This window comes from Littorina saxatilis, linkage group LG3 (assembly GCF_037325665.1).
Source record: "Littorina saxatilis isolate snail1 linkage group LG3, US_GU_Lsax_2.0, whole genome shotgun sequence".
Taxonomy (NCBI): Eukaryota; Metazoa; Mollusca; class Gastropoda; order Littorinimorpha; family Littorinidae; genus Littorina; species Littorina saxatilis.
The window spans coordinates 29093644-29119669 of NC_090247.1; positions in this window are offsets into that span (position 1 = coordinate 29093644).

Consider the following 26026-nt stretch of genomic DNA (forward strand, 5'->3'; position numbering starts at 1 on the left):
TCTCTCTCTTTCTTCCTGTTGGTCTGCAAGACTCTCTCTCTCTCTCTCTCTCTCTCTCTTTCTTTCTCTCTCTCTCTCTGTCTGTCTCTGTCTCTCTCTCTCCCCTCTCTCTCTCTCTCTGTCTCTATCACTCTCTCTCTCTGTCTCTCTCTCTAACCCCCCTCTCTCTCTCTCTCTCTCTCTCTCTCTCTCTCTCTCTCTCTCTCTCTCTCTCTCTCTCTCTCTCTCTCTCTCTCTCTTCCCCTCTGTCTTTTGTTATGTCTTTGTGTCTCTATCTCTCTGTCGCTGTCACTCTCTGATAATTAACAGACATAGTAAGTTTATGTGAATTGTGAAGATTTTGTGCAAAACAGAACATTTCTTGACAGCTCTATTACCGAATTTTTCAAAATAAAGAATGTGAGCTCATGTTTTTGCTGATGGATCATTACATCCTCTTTCTCTAGCTCTACCTAAAGCCATCTATCTCTCTGTCTCTGTTTGTGTGTGTCTCTCTCTCTTTCTTGGACTGATTGCCTCGCTCTCTCGCTTACTCTCTCTCTCTCTCTCTCTCTCTCTCTCTCTGTCTCTCTCTCTCTCTCTCTCTTTCGTTCTGTCTTAATGTTGAGGTATTGCACCTCGGTTCGACCGAAGCTAAGTTAAGAATAAATTGCTGTTGTGCAGCGGGTTAAAGTATTCCCTCATACCTCGGAGAGATACCTTCACTCGCTCGCAGCGACGTCACGTGACGGAAAGAGTGTTATCACACCATTGAAATGACATTCTTTCCGTCCCCTATAGGCGACGAAATAGGTCAAATTTTGTGCACTTTTTAGTGGAAAATGCTTCGACGCCGGAGCGGATACTGGACCCAGTGCCGTTCTAGTGCAAGTGCACTACAAAGGCACTGCACCCAGTGCCGATAAGCGACAGCATTCTTTCCACCATCTAAAATGTCACGTGACGTCGCTGCGAGCGACTGAAGGTATATCTCCGAGGTATGAGGGAATACTTTATCCCGCTGCCCAACAGGAATTTATTCTTAACTTAGCTTCGGTCGAACCGAGGTGCAATGGGTGTAATGTTTCTCTCATTGCCATCGTTGTTGGTTGGCATTGTAATTCTCTCTCTCTCTCTCTCTCTCTCTCTCTCTCTCTCTCTCTCTCTCTCTCTCTAGGTCTCTCTCTCTCTCTCTCTCACTTTCTCTGTCTGTCTGTCTCTCTCTTTCACTCGCTCTACCCCCCTTCCCCCGCCCCCCCCCCCCCCCGTTATCCCTCCCCCTGTTCCTGGCATTGTAATTCTCTCTCTCTCTCTCTCTCTCTCTCTCTCTCTCTCTCTCTCTCTCTCTCTCTCTCTCTCTCTCTCTCTCTCTCTCTCCCTCCCTCTCTGTACACATTTGGTCAAGTTTTGATTGCTCTCTCGTGTCAAACATCAAACTCCATAGTCCTCATGATTTTATTCAATAGACTAATTCAACAAGGTAAAAGCTATTTCAATCCAACATATCATTAAGCATGCGTATTCTTCTTCTCTAATAAAACCAACATCATTAAAATGTTAAAGTCTACAGTACAGCCCCGGAAAAGGGACGCATTTTACCCAACTGCCATATCCTTCTCCTTCTCCCTCACTCCCCACCCCTGTTTCCTCCACCTTTCTCCTGTCCCCTAATTTTGCTTATGTTCCCCCCTCCTGTCAGAAAGCATAGACCTGCCATGAAAAAGACAGGGTAAAAACAAAGAGAGACCTGTCATCTGCCAGATCAGTTCTCTGTCAAGTAAAACGAATCGGAAATTAGGTTCTATTTTTTCTTTCCTGGTCTCTCTCTCTCTCTCTCTCTCTCTCTCTCTCTCTCTCTCTCTCTCTCTCTCTCTCTCTCTCTCTCTCTCTCTCTCTCTCTCCCCCTCTCTCTCTCTCTCTCTCTCTCTCTCTCTCTCTCTCTCTCTCTCTCTCTCTCTCTCTCTCTCTCTCTCTCTCTCTTTCTCTGTCTCTCTCTCTCTTACTTTGTCTCACTCTCAAGCCCCTTATTTTTTCTCATTATTTTTGCAGCAGTGTTTTTCTCTTGACAGAACAGTTATGTTGTTCACCGTTGCGTACCATACCAAGACTACTGCGCATTTTAAGTTGCATACTCATGCAGTCGCTGTAAGTAAGCCGAGTTTTGTAGCTGCAATTGCCCAATAATGTGCATGTAAATAGATATAGCAGCTGAACGTTGAAATGAGTATAGTTGTAGCAAACAACTTTTTTAGATGTTCAGTTTCTGTTTGTTTACTTGTCTTTCTTGTCTTTGTGTGTTGTTGTTGTTGCTGTTGAGAAAAGTTTGTTGAAAAATGTTTCTGTCTCTCTGTCTCTGTCTGTCTCGCTCTCTGTCTGTGTGTCTTCCTGTGTGTCTGTCTGTCTGTCTCTCTCTCTCTCTGCCTTCCACCCCTCCTCTCTCTCACCCCCCCCCCCTCTCTCTTTGTATTCCCTTCCTCTCACTATCTCTCTGTTTGATTAAGTGTGCGGGTGGAGTTATGTCTGCAGAAGATATACTTTTAACTACTATGTGCACTAACCTCCGATCCCGCAGTGGGGCACTGCGGTTATGAAATTAAAGGCCCCTCCTGTTTTTGGAACCGCAGGAGCTTTCTAGTTTGCTGTTAGGTAGATTTTTGGTTCCTCTTTCCTGTCATGCTCTCTTTTTCTTCATGAATTCTTTTCTTTTTTCTGCCTTCTTGCTCATTCACCTGTATTTTTTCCAAAAATCTCTTCTCTTGCCGCTTGTCTCGCGATTCATGTATAGTTTAATCTGTTAGTGTTCTGATGTAAGCCCAGCAGTAGATAGGTTAAGCCTATTTTAACATACTGGAAACTGGTAATCTTCCAGTAGGTATTAATTTAGTTTTACTAAAGCCTGCTGGGACACAAGTAATGGGTTAGTGCATTTGTAAACAGGAATCGCTTGACAAGTGGCCCCCTTCATCCCCCCCTTCCTCGTCCTGATATGGCTCTGCGTAGTCGGCTGGACGTTAAGCAACAAATAAACAAACAAACAAACAAACTAACCTCCGATAAGAAAATGCCGACAACTGCTAGCTAGTATCTTTATTTTTGCCTCGTCCCCCCTTCCATCGCCTCCCGGGGCCTCCCCCCGGAACACATTACTGATTGTCCTCGTTATCAGCAATTTTCTTAAGAGTATTTTAAACATAGTAATTACGGAATGCCGTCGTTATCTCAGTACCTAGTGTGGAGGTTGCGGGCAGAACGTAGGAATACTCTACACAGAAACAAGACAACGACGACGTCATTGTTTTCCGTCTCAGATTGCCAGTTTAACACCCATTCAGTCACCCACCCCATCGAAAAGGTCCCCAGCGGGGCGAACTGGACCAGCAATCTAAGGCAAGAAAAACGACGTCCATCTTGGAATCCGGCGGTACCGAACTAAGAACAATTTTGCTTTCCCCACAACCTCTATAATTATTCACCAACAACTGACGTCAGAACATCCCACTCTTTATCAAAGATTGCATGTATGTTGAGCATCTTACCTGCAAGACGAGCTTCAGTTGGACTGTTTTCTGTCAGGCGCTGCCCACAACCTTTTCTGAAACAAAGGAAAACGTGACTTGGTTAAAGATCACTGTTTATGTAGGATATATGTTACATCCGCTTTAAGAAGGTCTTGCTTGTTGTTGTATTGTTTTCGTTGTTGTTGTTGTTGTCCTTGTTGCTGCTGCTGTTGTTGTTGTTGTTGTTTAGAGTATAGAGATTGTATTAAGGTGTGTGTTTGTATTTGTGTGTGTGTGTTTGTTTGTTTGTTTGTTTGTGTGTGTGTGTGTGTGTGTGTGTGTGTGTGTGTGTATGTGTATGTGTGAGAGAGAGAGAGAGAGAGAGAGAGAGAGAGAGAGAGAGAGAGAGAGCGAGAGAAAGAGAGCAAGAGAGGTACAGAGAGAGAAATACCCAGACAGAGAGAAAGAAATAGACAAACCCGTATACAGACAGACAGACAGAGAAATGCACCGATCAACCTTGTACCCGTCCCCCCTCTTCTATCCCCCCCCCCCCCCCTCCTTCTCCTTCCATCCTCCACCTCCTAAAAGATGCGTTCACAGATAACAGGCACCGAGCAATGCACCTGTCCTCGACAATTACTCAACGTGAGCGAAACCGACATCGCCTCTCTGCTGTTTGTAAAATGTCTGGCATTACTCATTGTCGAAGACAGCCCGACATCCACACAGAACGGGTGTGCTGATTATGGCACAAAACACACCTTAAGTGCTTTATCTTTATATTTTCTGCTATTTGTTTAACCCCAACCCTTAGACATCTTGATGTCCGTATAGACTGAGGTTGGCTGTGGCACTAAACGCACAATCCGTGTGTTATCTTTATCTTTTCTGCTTTTTGTAAAATGTACGGCATGCAACATACTCTACGACATTCTGACATTGATATACGCCCCCGCGTTTTATATTTCCACTTTCTGTTTTTAAAATATCTGGTATTCAAGATGCTCGAAGATGTCCTGCTTTAAGGACTAGGTATGATCCTGACTTTAAATGAGCCACAGAGGTTTTGTATATTTCTCTTTTCTGCTGTTTGTAAAATGTCTTCCAATCTTGATGGTGAAATACACACACACACACACACTCAAGAACACACACACACGCGCTCGCACACACACACACACACACACATACACACACGCGTACAAACACACACGCGCACGCACGCACACACACACACACACACACACACACACACACACACACACACACACACACACACACACACACACACACACACACTGTTTGCTGCTTGGGCTGTTTTGTTCTTCAAAATTGGACAAGTATTCTGATGACATTTCATTATTTCTTCAAGAAGTTCCTCTTACTTTAACTACAAACACTCCCAGCATGATTTGTGGTGCGATATGTTATGTCTCGCACAGAAAGAGACCTCGGCAGACCTGTCTTCTGCCATCGGCTTCTCGAAATGTTTGACCCACGCAAACACAGCGGGAGTTTATCCCAAAAATTGTTTGTCAAACGCAGTGTCTTCCTAAAAGCTTCTTGTTTTCCTGGAGAGGATGTTGATTTTATTCTGAGAGTGGTTCTGTGTTTACTTATTGAATAATTGTGTTGTGCAAACCAATTTACCCATCAGGTCTTTTATAAGGGGGCGTTTCTGATTTCTACAAAAGTGTATGAAGCATGTTTGATTTTTCATTCTTTTGAAAGATAATTATCATTTTCTTAAAGAAATATAGTACGTCCGTCTGCAAAAGTGTTTCTTATAACTTAAATACGAGAACGATATTGCGAAATCCGCAAAAAGACCATAGTGTAATGTTAAAAATCTGCCACTGAGTTTCGATGCATTTGAGTTATAAGTAGGGAAAAGAATTCAGAGACTCCACGTTAAATGACACCTATACCGGACAAGCGTTACCCTTTTAGTTGGCCATTTTGGCCAACAGTTATGTTTTTTGGTCCCAAAGCCTTAATTTTACAGTAAGACCTCAAAAGATCAGTATTTCCGGTTCCCCGGCCGGCCGTATTTTTGCCTCCCGACCCTAGAACTTGGTTTTGCGTCTTCGCAAAAGATTAAAAAATGACAAAACTCGATTTTTCAAGGGGAGCTTATTATTCTCCGACATCTATAGAGCTCGCTCGAGTTCGGGAAAATAAAAATCCACATGCGCCCCTGTAAAGAAGAAAGCAAATTAGAAGATTTTATTCCTGAAAATAGTATTACCAACCTACCGACCCTAATATCTTTGGCCTTATCATTGAAAAACAAAATTCTGTGAGGTTTTGTTGGAATGTAAGAATGTGTAAATGGGCACGAAGCTTCCCAATGCCAAGACGTCGCTTTCTTTTGCCGTTAACACTTCGCGAAACAATGCTGATATAATACAAGAGCTACTTTTTTTCGGTTATTCAACTAACCAGCTACCAAGCCAGACAGCTAGCCAATCACCCGGAAAAGCAGGCAGTCAAATAGAAATAAAAAGCGAAGTCAATTAAAAAAAAACGTGACTATAGTGAAGAATAATTTACCCTTTTTTTTTAACCTTATGCTGTATGTCTTTCCTGACCACAGCTGAAGCTGAGTCTAATTAATCCTGCTCCCAGAAATGGAGAGAGAGAGAGAGAGAGAGAGAGAGAGAGAGAGAGAGAGACAGAGAGAGAGAGAGAGAGTGAGAGAGAGAGAGAGAGAAAACACAGAGAGAGAGAGAGAGAGACAGTCAGACAGACAGACAGACGGACAGACAGACAGACAGACAGACAGCCAGACAGACAGACAAACGAAAAAAACAGAAAAACAGACAGACCGACAGAGAGAGAGAGAGAGAGAGAGAGAGAGAGAGAGAGAGAGAGAGAGAGAGAGAGAGAGAGAGAGAGAGAGAGGGGGGGGGGGGGGGGGCACACAGGCATACATGAATACAGACGGGGAAAACGGTAGTAAATGAATGTATTAATTGTTACACAAGCAAACGTAGATAACCATCTTAAACGCTCATAGCAAGACGGACGGGGAGACACACACACCCACAAACCTACCCACTCCACACACACCCACACACGAATCCACACACACACACACACACACACGCACACACACTCACACACAATCAAACCAAAGTAAGTTCGGCAAACCATACCTCTGTCAAGATCCACTTCTGGCTTTATTTCAACCACAAACTCCCCTAATCCCATTTGGTACCATCCAACACACAGATACGGAGTCGAAGCGAGTCTGTGAAATGTTTGCATTTGTTATCCCATGTTGACAGCAACATATTAAATAGATACGCACCATTGGTGTTATCGAGTCCGGGACCATGATTAATGCTACTTTCGGAAAGGTTGTCAGTTGATATATGCTCGCAACCTGGCCACAACTGATTGATGTACAGTTTGGCTTAGTAACGGGGAATCCGAAATACATGCACGTTGAACGGACAGACGTGGGATTCGCGAATCCGACGTTCTTTTCATCTGTTGTTTTCAGAAACTGATGTAGATCGAAGTACAAAAAAAGCGATTTTATGTGCACAAAATACAGTATATAGGCCTATATATTTATCATCGTTAGATTACCACGCTTGGCTATTTCTGTGTGGTCGGTCGGATGTTAGGAACATGAATATACACCTATTTTTTGTGGGCTTTTCTTTTTATTCTTTGAATTCTTTGAATAATTGCTTTTATGATTTAAAGGCTTACTCCGCTTCACAAAAGGTTCACAGAACGATGACATCTAGTTCATCTCGTACATATGTGTGTGTGTGTGTGTGTGTGTGTGTGTGTGTGTGTGTGTGTGTGTGTGTGTGTGTGTGTGTCATATGTGTGTGTGTGTGTGTGTCGGTGTGTGTGTGCGTGTGTGTGTGTGTGTGTGCGTGTGTGTGTTTTAGCCAACAAAAACGAAAAGCTTTCCACGAAGCTCTTCTATCTTGACAAAACACTCAGTCTAACAAAACAGACACAATATATAACTTCGTCTGAAGACATTCAAGCGCAAAGTCTGTTTGAGAAAAAAATGTACTTCCCAGACGACAAAAAAACAGTGGTCTGCATATAAGAATCCCAAGAGATGTAAAGCGCACTTAAAACATGTCATGAGTCGTCAAGGAAAAACATCAATCATTGTGTCTGAGTTATGAGCCGGTTAGTGCAGTCAGTCTCCAAAGATTCAACTCTGAAAAATAAGGGTGTTTTTTGCTGAGCAGAACAAATATCGGAAAAGAAGGAAAAACTAATGCCATCTTTCTATCAGTAGTTTTTTCCCCAGATGATTTTTTTTTGTTGTGTGTGCTTCTTTTCTTCCTCCTGTGTTTGCTTTGCTGTGTGTGTGTGTGTGTGTGTGTGTGTGTGTGTGTGTGTGTGTATGTGTGCGTGTGTGCGTGTGTGTGTGTGCGTGTGTGTGTGTGTGTGCGTGCGTGTGTGTGTGTCGTGTATGTGCGTGCGTGCGTGTGTGTGTCGTGTATGTGCCGGCGTGCGTGCATGTATGTGTGCGTGCATGCGTGCGTGCTTGGATGAGTGCGTTCGTGCATTGATGCGTCCATGTGTAAAAGTGTCTGGCAAGTGTGAAAAAGTGGTGAACAAATCGTTATGTACAAAAGTAATACTTCTTTTTATTTTTGTGTGATAGAATGCGGGCACGGAGCTGTCAGAGGTATGAACATGTAGGTCTTGACATTGGATAAGAAAAATCACCAGACAGACGGGCTTGTTAGGATTCTTTGGGATTTATCAGTTTTAACTTTTCCACCTGTGAGACTGACTCCTACGCATAGTATTTTTGTGTGTCTTGAAACAAGAGTCTTGGAATGTTATAGACTGACCCATTTGGAAGCAGGCAGATGGAAGCATCTCACAGAGAGAGCTAGAGAGAGAGAGAGAGAGAGAGAGAGAGAGAGAGAGAGAGAGAGAGAGAGAGAGAGAGAGAGAGAGAGAGAGAGAGAGAGAGAGAGAGAGAGAGAGAGAGAGAGAGAGAGAGAGAGAGAGAGAGAGAGTTTGCAAAAGGCGAGCATATTCACGACAGAAAGAAAATTAAAGACCATATCATCATATTGGAGCAGCGCCTCTCATTGAAGTTGTGCGATCCATTCATGTTTAGAATATAATACCCCAAACAGCAAGGCATATGTATACGATCCACACAAGGCAGTCACTCTAAAATGCTCAGCTTAGCTTTATCCACAAATCATATATAGACACAAATACAACGCAACATACTCTATCCTAACTTGGGGAAACAAGAAGAGCAAACGCTCGATCGAGTCACTTTCGCAGTTCTGAATATTATATGAGGCATCAGATGGACAGGAAGAAATTGCTATTCACAACACAATGAGTCACGTTCACATAAAATTTGAGCCCGGTCACTTTTATAGTTTCCGAGAAAAGCCCAACGTTAAGTTGTGTGTTGCCGAACAGAAAAGGCTAGTTATCTCCCTTGTTTTTCTGATAACGTTCGTAAAAGGCTACAGATGTAAATACTTTGATGTAAAGAATAATCCTACAAAGTTTCAATCACATCCGATGAACTTTGTCAAAGATATAAAATGTCTAATTTTTCCTTTGACGCTGACCTGTGACCTTGAAAAAGGTCAAAGGTCAACGAAACCATCGTTAAAGTGTAGAGGTCATTGGTGGTCACGACTAAACAAAATATGAGCCCGATCGCTTTGATAGTTTCCGAGAAAAGTCCAACGTTAAGGTGGTGTCTACGGACGGCCGGCCGGCCGGCCGGACGGCCGGCCGGACAGACTAACACTGACCGATTACATAGAGTCACTTTTTCTCAAGTGACTCAAAAACAGTATCTGTACAAAATCGCAGAGGAAATTGCACCTCCCCTTCCCCCCAGCGCTCACATTAAAAAAACCGCTGACAACAACAGAAGGATCCCATGATCAATCACATTAACAGCCCAGCATTCAGGTCATTATGGACCTCCATATTTTGGTGCTGGTCTGTTCAGGGAGAGTTCAACTAGAGGGCATGAAATATCCATATATTCATCTTCATCAAGGAAGGCCCAACAACTCCAGAAGTATGGGAGGCGTAAAATGCCAAAGGCAATAACTATTAATCGTGGTTCAACATTCTGCGTTGATTTGATCGCAGTGGACACCGTGAATGAAAGGTTAGACAGTTTTTCCATGTCGCCAAACATGTGAGTACCCGGTTTTGAATCCATAACCCTGATATCTTTCTTTTTATGATTGTGTGTATATGTGTGTATGTATCATAACTGTATCACTTATTTGATCCAATACAGTGGAGGGAACTTACAATTGGAGTTGTTGTTTGTTCCTCAATGATATCATTATAGTGCATATGCATCCATTCACAATGGTGACCCCAACGTGACTGGTGGTGATGTTGGTGACTCTCAAGAGTGTCTGTGTACGGCTACACGCATTAACTTCCACATCGTCTCTTGTCCCAGAAGGTAGAATTACACCCCCAAGAAGTTGGTTTGAGCGTTCGGCACGCTTTTAAGGACGGATGGGTTACACGTATGAGAAGTGGGAGAGAGGGGGGGTGCGTTAATGACAATAATTATAATGAGGGTGTTGACATCTCAAAAAGTTCCACAAATCAACCTTTCTTGGGTTTTTTTTTAATTTGTTTTGTTCGTCTCATGTTTTGTTTTGTCTCTGATTAAAAGTTCCACAAATCAACCTTTCTTGGGTTTTTTAATTTGTTTTGTTCGTCTCATGTTTTGTTTTGTCTCTGATTAAAAGTTCCACAAATTAACTTTTCTTGTTTTAATTTTGTATTCGTCTCATTTTTGTTTTGTCTCTGATCAAAAGTTCTACAAACTAACCTTTCCTGAGTTTACACTTTCTCTTCTTTATCTGCGGTGTCATTCAACCACTCCAGAGGGTGGCTCGATTTTCTACATCGTCTGAAATGAAGCGAATAGCAACCCACGTTGTGCGTGCCGACTTTTGCGACCCTTAGAAACAGCTATCACTACCATGTTAATGGATCTTTCCATGACAACCCCGAATGCAACATTGCACATAAAAACCATGCTTTGAAAGAGGGTGACTCCCAGTTTAGGGACGAGTGGCATGGGACTGAAAATAGGTCTCTTGAGATCTAGAAGCGTTGTTATTTTCAAGAACGAGCTGATCTCACTCTCTATAGAGTCTCTGAGTGCAAGCTTGCATCTCTACGCCATGCGCTTTAAAAGTGGGTGACTCCCAGTATAGGGACGAGTGTCATTGGACTGAAAATAGGTCTCTTGAGATCTAGAAGCGTTGTTATTTTCAAGAACAAGCTGATCTCACTCTCGATGGAAACTCTGAGTGTAAGGTTGCTTGCAGGCGTAATGAGCTCCGGTTGTTTGTGAGACGTGCAGGGTTGGGACGTGTGGTAAGGGGTTGAAATTTGGACTTGTGCAAAGCAATTGTTTTTTTTACACGAACTACAGAAAAGGGGAGGTATGGAGAACAAATATTAAAAACAAATAATGTAGACGAGAGAGAGAAAGAGAAAGAGAGACAAAGACAGACAAAGACAGTAAAAGAGAGAAGTGGAAAGGGAGAGAGAGACAGACAGAGAGAGATTGAGACAAATCGAGAGAGGGTGGACTTAAGTGCTGTTTACATGATAGACTTCCCCCAAAATTTCAAGCGATTTTTGTCGGAGCCAAGTCATTTCAAAATCGCTGTCCATATGAACAGCACAAACGCTCAGGCTAGTTTTAAGCAACGAGTCTCATTATACTTGACCATTCGGGATTGTTCGGTCGTAATCATTGTTTTCCGGAAAAGGGCAGTAACTGCATTTACATGGGGTATCAAAATTGCGCCAGCTTGGAATATTGACAGACACACTGTCTTTCAGTTTCTATGACGACGAAGGGAGAGAAGAGAAATGCAAGAAAAGCGGCTGTAGACTCGGGCATAGATCGGCAAGCGACAGCATCATCGTGTACATGTATTTCATCGCCTGTTCACGGAACTAAGCCATGAAGATGAATTCAGCTATCGAAACTACCTCCGAATGAGATTGATCTGAAACATCGACGCCGCCATCTTTGAAGTGCTCCCGAGGATCACATTCATGCAAACGCTGTTTTCATTGGCTAGAGCTAACCAATCAGCAAGCGCGTTAAGAAAAGTCTGCGCAAAATCTGCGCAAAGTCAGTTTAAGTTTGTTGAAGAGTCGAGCAGCGCTCACCTGAGTTTTTAGAGTCGCAGCTAAATTTGTCATAAATCAAACCTAAATCGTTGAGGCCGTTCACATGGCAGACTTTTTACCGACATAGGAGCGACTTCAAACCAACTACAGATGGGGAAAAGTTTGTGAAAAGTCTGCCATGTGAACAGCACTTTATTCTGTATTTTCGGCACTAGATCGTTTTCCTCCATGACGCAGAACAAAAGACGTTTCCTGAATCTAACCCCCCTTTCACAAATTAAAGAGAGAGCCTTAGACAAAACAAGGCAAATATTGTGCTTTTTACAATAACTTTCGGTTGTTAGTTTTGTCTCGGGGCGAGAAAAAGAAGACCACCCCTTGTGTCAGAATGTACGGCAAGAGCCAACTTTTATTTTCGAAGGCTAGCTGGTACGTAGAAGGAAGGCTGTCTCCTACGCAGACAAGTTGGTGGAAGTTGGGGAGCCGGAGGTTCTTCAAAAATGGCCGGTTTCTCTGTTTCTGTATTTCTGTCCGCCAACGTTTTGGATGTTTTTTGACCGACAAAATGTGTATCGTCTGAACTGACGTAAACGGTAACTTCTGCTATCATGATGTAAAGAAACCAACGCCTACTGAGCGAAGTTCCTTTCATTTTGTCGTCATTATTTTTAAGTCCGCCCACAATAAAGACCATTTAATGAACCATTCACAAGTACGTCGACTTTAATGGCATTAAAGTCGACGTACTTGTGAATGGTTCGTCATGTGTATAATTAAACGATTCATAAACTAACCTTTCTTGTTTTGTTTTTGTTTACTTGTGAAAAAAAGACGGTATACGTGTCGTCTCCTGTGCGTCTTTGATTGCAGTTAAAGTATGAGGTTGACGCCACTCTCTATGGAACCTCTGGGATCTGGTAAAAGGTTTCATGTACGCGCGTTGCGGGACGTGGTGAGACAAGTGCTGCCGCAAAAACAATTGGGAATGATATCCCCGGACGTGTTTTTCTTTTTTTCGATAAATACCTTTGATGACGTCATATCCGGCTTTTTTGTAAAAGTTGAGGCGACACTGTCACACCCTCATTTTTCTATCAAATTGATTGAAATTTTGGCCAAGCAATCTTCGACGAAGGCCGGACTTCGGTATTGCATTTCAGCTTGGTGGCTTAAAAATTAATTAATGACTTTGGTCATTAAAAATCTGACAATTGTAAAAATAAGTAATTTGTTTTTAAAACGATCCAATTTACGTTCATCTTATTTTTCATCATTTTCTGATTCCCAAAAAATATAAATATGTTATATTTGGATTAAAAACAAGCTCTGAAAATTAAAAATATAAAAATTATTATTAAAATAAAATTTCCGAAATCGATTTAAAAACAATTTCATATTATTCCTTGTGGGTTCCTGATTCCAAAAACATATAGATGTGATATGTTTGGATTAAAAACACGCTCAAAAAGTTAAAAAGAATAGAGATAAAGAAAAGCGTGCTATCCTTCTCAGTGCAACTACTACCCCGCTCTTCTTGTCAATTCCATTGCCTTTGCATCGAGCGGTGGACTGACGATGCTACGAGTAAACGCTCTTGCTGTAAAAATGCAGTGAGTTTAGTTTCATTCTGTTAGTTCGACAGCTTGACTAAATGTTGTAATTTCGCCTTACCCGATTTGTTTTAACGTTCGTGGCGACAAGGCGCCAGAATCGCACGAAGATCGACCTCTCGAAGAAAACAAATGTGTCGCTGAACATCGGACATGTGAAAGTACTGCTACTCCAGGACTTCTCTGATCAGTCTCCCCGTTAGATCTACAGGCTACATTATCAGGTAACTTACCAAACCGGAGTGTGTGTGTGTGTGTGTGTGTGTGTGTGTGTGTGTGTGTGTGTGTGTGTGTGTGTGTGTGTGTGTCACTGTGTGTGTACTGTGTGTGTGTGTGTGTGTGTGTGTGTGTTTGAGAGGGGGTAGCGAGTAAAGGAGTTATAGTGTGTAAAGATGTAAACAGCTTGTCAGGGGAAACAATTAAAGCGATGTAGTTTTGAGTTTCTTCCCCCTTTTGGATAGTTTTGGTTAGGGATTGGTCGTCAGACTGGGACAGAGCTTGGGGGTGAAAGGTTGTATTAAAGGTACTGAACTTGTCGAATCCAGGTGCACGGAGCCCCTGGGGCTTTTAGTCATACCTCAGGCAGCTATCCGTTAGAAGAACTACCAAGTTTCATTGACTTGCACCCAAAGAGTCAAGAACTGCTATTTGTTTACGAATTAATTTCGTACTCGGACCCGGCTGGTCTTGACCTATTTTTGGATCTAAATTTAGATCAGGTAGATCACCACATCATGCACAAAAAGACACGTCACCAGCAAACTATGTCAGACGTCATCATGAGTTTGTGTAAAACAAAATGGAGGCCGGAATCACTCAGTTGAATCGAACTCCGACCAAACACCACGTAATAACTAGGTTAATGTATCCACTCGCGTGAACAAGAAACTGTCGAGCTTCACAGATGTCGTCGTTGGGTAGTTTTGGGTTTGTTTTACTACCATAGGAGGATTTTTGAACTGTAAATGCACTCAGCTGCAACAAAAACGCAAAACGAAGGCTGTGAGCTGCACTGTGCCTTTAATGGACAGGGAGTGTGCGAGTGTTTATTTTCAATATTTAATTAATTAGTATTTGGAGGCATACGCCGGATTACCACCATCAACGCTCCCATTTGGACTTTTCTTCGTAAGCTTACTGTGCCTGCTGTGACATTCACGAGGATTATTGTGATTCTTGGACAATCGTGTGCCTGAGACTTGTGCGAAGACGAACGTCGGAACGGTATACGTGCTTGTGTGCACGCGCAGAGTGTGAACCGAGAGTGAGTGTGTCATTGGGTAGAAGTTTTGTTTGATTGATTTATTTATGATTGAATTTGCTTTTTGGTTCAGTAATAATTAAAATCTGTGTACGTTATACTTTGTATTTTGTGGTGTGATTCGCACGAGTGCGAGACCCCCTTCTCCGAAAGCCTCTGTGAGTGGAATTGTATACTTGAGTGAGTAACGTGAGTTACGTGTAGATGAAAATGTGAAATATATTTTGGACCAGGACTCACACAGTAAACACCAACACAACAGCTAAGTTTCAGCCTGACAAAGACATTCCATGACACAGCTAATGGTTGTTCTTGTTATTTCTCCACTAAAAAAAATATGTGAGTTCTAGCATTTCTTTTTCTCAGCAACTCTGAGTTTACAAAAACAAATAATGTTAAAAAACAAAGGATTACTGTACTCACCAATACAAAGACGACACAAGACGATTACGAATTTTCGCTTCTGGAAGCTTCATCAGGAAAAGAACACAAAAGACAACAAAAAGCAGACGCAACACGGAACGAACAGGGTTTGAAAGAAAATGGAGGGGAAACACGCAAAAATAATAATAGTTTAAAACTGTCATGTCTCTTTTTCTTACCTTTCTTATTATGTAGAATAAATGCATTTTTTTCTGTCATGATGGTTAGGGGGTAGGTGTAGGGGTAGTACAAGCATTAAAGTTCAAGATTTTGCGAGTTCAGTGGAGTATTTTGTTTGTCTGACGGTAAAAAAAGGATACCTCAACTTGAATGTTCCAAAGTTTTAGCACATACTTACCACTTCAACGCTTTAAACGTTGTGTTCATTTGTGTTTCATGCTTAAAAATGACTTTGAAAAATGGGTACAATAGTGTTTTTTCTCAATTTACCAGGACAGTTTATATGTTTTATGCTCTATTTTGATCCTCTATCAATCTTTTTCATGTGAGGATAAACACGATTCCTTTTATTTACATTTGCACAGTATAATTTTATAAACTGAGTGAATAGTTATTTTGCGTAAGAGCGACATCGTATTCAAGTTGTATTTATTATCTACTGAATCAGCAAAATGCCCCTTTAATTTTCATTTTGTTCTCTCTACAAACCAGAACTTACATCAAAATAATATTTGACAAGTGACATGTCGCTTTTACTTACTTGTCTCATTGGTAGAATAAATTCACTATTTTCTCTTATAATGGGTAGGGAGTTAGGGTTAGTTAAATCATTACAGTTCAAGATTTTGCGTATGACGGTGCCTATCTTTTTCCATCGGTAAGAAGGATACTTCAACTTGAACTTACCTAAGTTTCAGCGCACCCTGACCACTTTAACACTTTGTATTATATGTTTATTTGTGCTTCATGATTGAAAATGACTTTCAAAATTGATACATAAGAGGTTTTTTCTCATATTACCAGGGCAGTAACTATGTTTCATACTTTATTTTGTTCCTATATTAGTCTTCTTGATTTTTTAACAATTCATTGTTAATTTGTTTACAAAATCACAGTAAAATGTCCAGGGCGGGGATGTAGCTCAGTCGGTAGCGCGTTGGATTTGTATCCAGTTGGCCGCTGTCAGCGTGAGTTCGTCCCCACGTTCGGCGAGAGATTTATTTCTCAGAGTCAACTTTGTGTGCAGACTCTCCTCGGTGTCCGAACACCCCCGTGTGTACACGCAAGCACAAGACCAAGTGCGCACGAAAAAGATCCTGTAATTCATGTCAGAGTTCGGTGGGTTATAGAAACACGAAAATACCCAGCATGCTTCCTCCGAAAGCGGCGTATGGCTGCCTAAATGGCGGGGTAAAAACGGTCATACACGTAAAAGCCGTGGGAGTTTCAGCCCATGAACGAACAAACAAACAGTAAAATGTAAACAATTTCTTCAGTAGTAATTGCATAAAAAAAAGTCTGATATTTCAAAATGGGTGCGTTAAATCCTTGTCTGTTTGTTTTAAATGGACAAATCAATCCTTAGACTGACAGAAAAGATGTATTTAAACAAATTCTAGTTACTTTGACTTGTTTTTTTCTAATTGAAAGAGAATATGCACTCTTTTCTGTCAAAATGGGTAGGGGGTGGCGGTAGTAAAAGCATGCCAGTTCAAGATTGTGCGCAACTAGAAGTGTATTTCTTTTGACTGTGGTGAAGAGGGATAACTCAACTTGGTATCAAACACAATTTCTGAACACTGTAACCACTCTAACACTTTCAATTAATGTTTGTCTGTGTTTCATGCTTCTAAGTGAGCTTCAAAAATGGGTACAAAAGCGGTTTTTTTCTGAATTCACCAGTAAAATCACTATATTTTATGTTTTATTTTGCTTCCCTATTTCTCTTCTTTAGTTCCTGATCATCTGATTATCTTACTTTTCTAATTGGAGGAGAATATGCACTCTTTTCTGTCAAAATGGGTAGGGGGTGGGGGTAGTAAAAGCATCACAGTTCAAGATTTTGCGCGACAAGAGGTGTATTTTTTTTCAATGTGGTGAAGAGGGATAACTCAACTTGGTATCAAACACGATTTCTGAACACTGTAACCACTCTTACTCTTTTGATTCCTGTTTGTCTGTCTTCCAAGCTTCAAATTTTGCTTCAAAAATGGGTAAACAAATTTGTTTTCTCTGAATTCAACAGTAAAATCACTATGTTGGATGTTCAATTTTGCTTCCCTATTTCTCTTCTTCAGTATCTGATCATCTGACTACCTTACTTTTTTAATTGAAAGAGAATATGCACTCTTTTCTGGCAAAATGGGTAGGGGGTGGGGGTAGTAAAAGCATCACAGTTTAAGATTTTGTGCGACAAGAGTTGTATTTCTTTTAACAGTGGTAAAGAGGGATAACTCAACTTGGTATCTAAAACTATTTCTGAACACTGTAATCACTTTAACACTTTTAATTTATGTTTGTCTGTGTTCCAAGCTTCAAATTAAGCTTCAAAAATGGGTAAAAAAATGGTTTTCTGTGAATTCACAAGTTAAATGACTATGTTGGATGTTCTATTTTGCTTCCCTCTTTCTCTTCTTAAGTTTTTGATCATCTGACTACCCTGCTTTTCTATTTGGTAGATAATATGCACTCTTTTATGAAAAATGGGTAGGGGGTGGGGGTAGTAAAAGCATCACAGTTCAAGATTTTGCACGTTAAGAGGTGTATTTCTTTTAAAATTGGTAAAGAGGGATATCTCAACTTGGTATCTCACAATATTTCTGAACACTGTAATCACTTTAACACTTTTAATCAATGTTTGTTGGTGTTCCATGCTTCAAATTGAGCTTCAAAATGGATACAAAAGGATTTTTTCCGAATTTACAAGTAAACTCACTATGTTTAATGTTCTATTTTTCTTCCCTATTTCTCTTCTTCAGTTTGTGATCATCTGATTGTTATTTTGATTACATTTTCACAATACATAATTACAATTCATTCAGTAGTGTTTGCGTGAAAAAATCTGATACCTATGCTTAAACTTCAGTCGTTATCTTAAAATTTTGCGCGTTAAGCCCTTTTCATTTTGTTTTTTCCTGATAAAACAAACATTGAACTAACAGAAAAAGTAACTTTTAAAACTACCTATTCACTTTGAAATTGGGCCTCCATAGTATACTCCAGCCTTAAATTGGTTTCTGGTGAGGAAAGGGAAAGTTAGGAAGTTTTGTTTTTCTTTTTGCAAATTTCATTTCAAATACACACGAAGGCACGCGGGCACGCAGGCACACAAACACGCAATCACACACACACACCCACACACACACACACACACACACACACACACACACACACACACACACACACACACACACACACACACACACACACACACACACACGTACACACACACACGCATTCGTCATCAAATAATGTCGTCCATATGGCGGTATATAGACAGATTATAGCTAACGGCTTTCGACGACAAATGCGGCCTTGGGCACGCCCCCCCCCCCTCAATAAAACACACACACATAAAAACCAACAACATTAAAATAAAACATCAGAAATCTGCGATCTATTTCACTCACTCCTGCAGAGGGTCATTAACGAATACTTATCGCCCACATAGAGATACAACACGACCTGGCGGTTTGTTTTTTATAACGAGATAGGGTTGTAATAAATCAAGCCAAAATGGCCATTCTTCCAACTGTTACCATGAGACCGACTGCTGCGAGGTGTCGGTCGAGAATGAAACATGGCAGGTAAACGCAGTAGATTAATCCTTAGATTCTGAATTCGAACGTCCTTTTTTCGCACTGGAGATTTTTATACCCATGACTATCTTGCCAATTTATGACAACCGTAGGCCCAAAACTCTAGGAAAAAAAATAAATAAAAGCGAGAAAAAAGAAATAATACTTCTCAAAGACCTTCACTGCAAATGGACTGTAGTTGGGTTATTCTCCAGAGCTGTGTACCATTTTGTGACGCGCATTTTCAGTCTTTTAAATGAGTATAACGTATATTAAATGGCAACTAGAATGTATTCTCCTTACTTTTCAGTAATTGTCCAGTTAGATAATGATACAGACAAGCACCAAACAAAACAGCAGAACTTTGTGTCTATTATTAATTTTTGTTTACATTGTTAGTGTTCAAAATCATGTCACAACCTTTGGTTTCCATGTTACGAAGTTGACGTTCTTCAAACTAATGTGTAATTTACTAAACGTAGACAAACAAAATGTGCAAGTATGTCTAATTTTCTATCTGCAGGCCAAGGATATAGATTGAACCAGTTCTAATTAATGAAATCAATCTATATGGTTTAAAATGTATCAGTTAAGTAAAGAAATGTCAACGTCCTAACATGGTTTCCACTAATACACAGCTCTGGAGAATAACCCAGTGGGTTTTTAACATTTCTTTTCTTCCTACTAGAAGACTCAGACCACCAGGGACACAGCCGTCGAACGCTGGGGGAAAAGAAAAAGAAAAAGTTTAAAATGTTCCTTTGATAGACGAGAGGTAAGGACGCATTGGTCTTTTAATATTTACTTTGTTTTTATAAGTTCTCTCTTTTTTTTCTGGGTTTCTAAACTATACTTGGAATTGTTTTGTTTTTTTAATTCTGTAAATAGTAACACCAAAAAATCATTTCGCCTTTCTTATTTATTATTACGTGTTGTTCGCCTGTGTGTGTGTGTGTGTGTGTGTGTGTGTGTGTGTGTGTGTGTGTGTGTGTGTGTGTGTGTGTGTGCGCGCGCGCGTGCGTGCGTGTGTGTGTGCGTGCGTGCGTGCGTGTGTGTGTGTGTGTGTGTGTGTGTGTGTGTGTGTGTGTGTGTGTGTGTGTGTTAAAAACAACACACACACACACACACAAATAAAAAAATCGAAACAACCTTTCTTGTCGAAATTGCTCTTTTATTTTATCAGATTACAGTCGTATTTTAATGACAAAAACATGTTATTGTGCACTATACCCCCGCGTTTTACCCTCGAGAATCGTGTGTTCTATCGACTAGCCATCATCAGAAAACTGACAAAAGTTCTGTCTGCTGCAGCTGCCTTACTTTCCTTAGCTCATTTTAAGTGCTTTTTAGAGCTTCAAGTCTACACGATGTGCTTTTGTCGTAAATTTTTAATTGTTGGCTTCTCTTCAGATCAGGTTTTTGCCCTACTCTTGTTAATTCCCTTTCTAGCCATACTGGATTCGTGTCAACGCCCGCCCAACCCCTCACCCCCCCCCCCCCCCCCCCCCCGCCGTACCTCCATCCTTGCCCCTTCAATCCTCTAATTTAACAAGCTGACGCAAGTTCTTTAAAGTATCGCAAAATGCCTTGTTCTGAACGCCGCACGTGCGCGCACGCACTCTCACACACATACCCACGCCCACACCCACACGCATGCATACACACATAATTATATTCGTGTGTCAGCTATTTTCTAAGCTACTTTTGTCACTTCTGTATAACTTTGCTGTCAGAGCTTTCAGACTTTTAGACTGAACTTTTGTCGTACATGGTCAACATGCGCTTGGTTTAGATATCCCCTACATGCAGTGTCTTCTTGTAGTCGTCTTTCCACCCACAGTAGGTTTATGGAAGACTACGTACACGGTTTCCCTCCCCGCCTACCCCCCCCCCCCCCCCAAGTGACAGAACTTTTACGTTTATTGTGAGAGATTTCACTTTGTACAAGAGGGTCAAGAAAATACATCTTGGTTTGTTTTTACGTTGCCGTGTGTGTGTGTGTGTGTGTGTGTGTGTGTGTGTGTGTGTGTGTGTGTGTGTGTGTGTGTGTGTGTGTGTGTGTGTGTGTTGCGTGTGTGTGTGCGTGCGTGCGCGCGTGCGTGCGTGTGTGTGTTTGTGTGTGTGTGTGTGTATGTAAGTATGTGTGTGTGTATGTAAGTGTGTGTGTGTTTGTGTAAGTGTGTGTAAGTGTTTGCACTGGTAATTTAGACAGTAACCATTGTAACGTTATGCAGCTATGCAGTGTCAAAATGAAATAAAACAAAAGATCAACAAATTTCTTATGTGTGCTAAAGTTTAAGGTTTAGTGTCGTTCCCAAACATGATAGAAACGATTTGTATGTGAGGACTGGGATGTAGTAAACGTAATCAAAATGAAAAGATCGAGAAACTTCCAATAACTTTAGGGTTGCGTCCAGGACGTAAAGAGTTGGATGGCAAGCAACAAATTACAGCTAAACGCCGACAAAACAGAAGCTATGCTAGTATGTTCTCTGAGGATGTCCACCGCGTCCCCCATTCCTGATTCTATTTTGGTTGATAATTTTCTAAGTGTGTAAAAAACCTAGGTCTCACGATTGATGAACATTTGAATATGTCTCTTCACATCGTTAACGTGGTTCGCATTGTAAACTTTGAACTTTGGACGCATCAGCTCTATTCGCCACTTTCTTACCACTCAGGCAACTCAAACTTTTATTTCTGCTTATGTATAGACACGTCGTGACTATTGCAATTCACTTCTTGTAGGCTGCCCGCAGTACCTCTTGAATAAACTCCAGAAAAAAACAGAACAATTATGCTGCTCGTCTTGTCTTGAAGGTCAGCGAGAGAGACCACATCTCTCCCCACCTCAGACATTTGCATTGGCTTCCGGTAGACGCACGTATCCACTGCAAGGTCTGTTGCCTCTGCTTTGGTGCCGTGTCTTCTACTGGTCCCACATACCTCTCCGAACTCCTTAAAATGTACAAACCAACCCGAACCCTCCGCTCATCTACAAACAGCCTCACCTTTTGCATCCCTATAGCCCACACAACGTTCAAATTCCCACACTTCTTTCAAATCTGCTCTCAAAACCTATCTCTTCCAACAGCACCTCTAGCCAAACAACCAGTTGTTGTTTGTGTGTGTAAGTGATCTGAAGCTTTTTTGTTTGAATGTGTATCATTTAATATAGCCTTGTAAGTGCTGTGAAACTGTCATATGTATATCTATAAATGTATTTTTAGGTGAGGGTTTTTAAGGATAGTCTTTATAGTATTGTTATCCACGAACTGTATTTTAGTGTGTGTGTGTGAGTGTGTGTGTGTGTGTGTGTGTCAGTGTGTGTGTGTGTGTGTGTGTGTGTGTGTGTGTAAGTGTGTAAGTGTGTGTGTGTGTATGTGTGTGTGTCATTGTGTGTGTGTGTGTGTGTGTGAGAGTGTGTGTGTGTGTGTGTGTGTGTGTGTGTGTGTGTGTGTGTGTGTGTGCACACGCTGATGCAACTGTACATCGCCATGAACTCCGGTGAGAAGGGGCGATTAATTAGTGTTCATTATTATTAATACAAATTTATCAACGCGATTTACATATATATATACCGGCATGAAATAAGCCTTTGGTCCATTTTTCCTCAGATGTTTTCAGATTTGTAAGTGGGAAAATGATAGTCGGCTCTGTGGTCGAATAACAGCCAGCCAAAAGGACACATGCAGATCGTTGTTTGTTTTAAATCGAAACCCCAATCTCACGTTTCTTTAATACTGGAAAACCAGCGAACAAAAGCATCGTCAAAATCATCATCATCATGAGCTTCAGTAGCAGCACCAGCAACAGCAACATCATCTTCATCGTCGTCGTTGACGACCACAATAGCAACAGCAACTCTGTCCCGTCTCGATAACGATCTAGACCAACACGACATTTTGTAACATCTCGCTTCAACCTGTCTCAATAGTCTGGCCAAGTGAATAAACTCGTTTGATGGCAATGACGAAGTACGTCTCTCTGGCTAATTCATCACATTTCACACGCAGTGCCTCGCCATTGTGCTTTCCATTAGCAGACAACGTAAACTTACCCTCCCTTCCATTCTTGCTCGTCTGCTCGGCAAAGAGTTGGAGGGGAGATAAGTCAAGTAACTCTCTTCGATTACATCCCTTGTCGTCTGATCTATCTAAACATGAACAAACGCCCTGTTTGGCGTTTCTAAAGTATGGCGTTTCGTGTGTAACAAAAAAGTCAATATGTCAAAAGCACGCACATACACAGACGTACGCTGACATTACAGAGAGTTGATGATGAGGAAAATGGTGATGATGATGATGATGATGATGATGATGATGATGATGATGATGATGATGATGATGATGATGATGAACAAGCAAACAAACAAGCAAACACACAAACAATCAAAACAATCAAACAAACAGACAAAAAAGCAAAACAAACAACAAAAACAAAATAAACAACACAAACAACAATAAGAAGAGTAAATAGTAATCAGCAAGAAAACAAAACCTACAAGAGGTTATAAATCTAACACTTACAAAGAACATTATATAACAAGTCACGTAAGGCGAAATTACTACATTTAGTCAAGCTGTCGAAATCACGGGATGAAACTGAACGCACTGTATTTTTTCACCAAGACAATACAGCTTCGTCAATCCCCGCGTGAAGGAAATTGCTCACCTCCCACGTGCAAAACGTAGTGATATTGACACGCCAGATTAGCGCGGTAGCGTATTGTGCTAAGCAGGAAAGCGCGCTTTTCTGTATTCTTGTTAACTTTCTGAGCTTGTTTTGAGTACAACCTATCATATATATATGTTTTTGGAATCAGGAAATGATAAAGAATAAGATGAAATCATTTTTGGATCGATTTCTTAAATTTTAATCGTAAGATTAATTAATCTATTTTCGTTAATTGTGATCACATTTTAAGAGTAAACATGACATATGTATTATACTTTTAGATTTAGAATGTGATGCAGAATACGATGCAATCAATTTTAAATCTGTTTGCGAAAAATCGATTTTAATGACAACTTTAATGAGCAAACTCATTAATTAAATTTGAAGCCTTCAAGCTGAAATGCAATACCAAAGTCCGGGCTTCGTCGAAGATTGCTTGATCAAATTTCAACCAATTTGGTTGAAAAATGAGAGCGTGACAGTGCCGCCTCAACTTTCACGAAAAGCCGGATATGACGTCATCAAAGACATTTCTCAAAAAAATGAAAAAAACGTCTAGAGATACCATACTCAGGATCTCTCATGTCAAGTTTCGTGAAGATCGGTCCAGTAGTTTTCTCTGAATCGATCTACACACACACACACACACACACACACACACACACACACATACACCACACCCTCGTCTCGATTCCCCCCTCTACGTTAAAACATTTAGTCAAAACTTGACTAAATGTAAAAAAACGACGATTTTGAAACTATCGACAGTATCACTCAAAATGATTCCAACGTTGACGTTATATGTCCACAATGATAATGCTTGTAATTGTTGTGATAATGACACTGATGATTGCCTGAGACTGCACAGAGATTATTTTTGTGCGATTGAAGAACATACATTCGGGCGGCGCGGGCGGATGTGTGCCGCAACAGATTCAATACTTTAAGACTACCAGTTGACCCACCGCGGCCAAACTGCTCATTTTCTTTTATTTACATATATAGTGTCTAAGACGCCATTGTTGTATATGTTTTCTGACAAATGTAACTGTAGGAAGTTAACGGGACATTTGCAGTACTATAATTCAGACAAATATACAATGATAAACTCAAAAATCCCCCGATTTTGTTTAAATTATTTTAATCATACCAAGAGTAAGGGAGCGGTTTCGTTATGCAATCTGTTCTGTGTGAGAACCGGCTTTGTTCAGCGTCATATCTTACTTAGGGGGACACCCCGAAGCGTCCCGGTACCAAAGCGTCCCGGTACCGAAGCGTCCCGGTACCAAAGCGTCCCGGTACCGAAGCGTCCCGGTACCAAAGCGTCCCGGTACCGAAGCGTCCCACTATAACGCGTCACAGGACTTAGAGTGTTTTGTTTTTTTTAAACCTTGACCAAGGGCGGATCAATTCACTTTGGAGGGGGGGGGGGTTACAAAATGACTGCGAAGATACAAGTTGACGGCGCCGAAGGCGCCTAAGCCTCCAGGGGGGTCCGGGGGCATGCCCCCCCCGAAAAAAATTTTTATCCAAAGAAGCAAAATAGAGCTATCTGGTGCATCCTGAGCCAATAAATTACCTCTTTTTTGGGGGTGGGGGGGGGGGGGTTACGTAACCCGTGTAACCCCCCCAGATCCGCCCTTGTTGACCTTGATTTGACCTTGACTTGACTAACCATATTTATTTTTTTAAAATTTAATCTTGACCTTGATTTGACCTTGACTTCACTGATTTTTTTAATTTTGCACAGACCTTGATTTGCTTTCGGCAAAAAAAAAATCACTTTTTGTCCAACTTTCCCCCAACTTTACTTTAGATCTGTACTCACAACACACCAATTTGGAAATACTGTACCCGTGTGTACAAGTTCGGGGGAAAAGTCCGTAGGCTTCCGTTCACAAGAGGGATATGTCTGTTATCACACACGCTTTCTGGCTTCATTAAGCGTGAACTTCGGAAAAAGTCTTTTCAGTTCTGCCTCCGACTTTTAAATTGTATCATTTGGGTTAATTTGGGTTTGTTTGGGTTCATTTGGGTAATAAAGAACGCTCGCGCTGGACCCGAGTACTCTTCAGACTGGCTCGCTCCACCAGTATGAAAGTTTTTGTCTTGTGCACGTTTAAGACCAAGTGATTGCTCTGTGTGAATTACAGGCATTCCCTTTGCTATATAATACATTGGCATGCGAGCCGAGGATGTGCGTGGTGACTGGTACCGGGACGCTTCGGCACCGGGACGCTTCGGTACCGGGACGCTTCGGCACCGGGACGCTTCGGTACTGGGACGCTTCGGTACCGGGACGCTTCGTGATGTACCCCTTACTTAGTGCTGGTGGGGCTGCATACGTCTAGGAAGACGCAACGCGTGGGATTCATGAAATCGAATTTGTAATCTATAGCAAAGCGTGCATGTTTGACTGCTGTCAGAGGCAAACAAAATAACGAACAAGTCTCCAAAGACTACCCATGTAAGATTTGAATAATTGAACGTTAAAATGCCAATCCTGATACCCCCCTTAGAGATGTCTTCATTCCGAACGCCAAATAAAACGGTATCGCCCTTCTGCCGATTTGTGACAGTTCGTGTGTGTGTGTGTGTGTGTGTGTTGTTGTTGTTTTTCTCCCAAAAGTATTCTATTAGAATTACGGTCAACCTGTT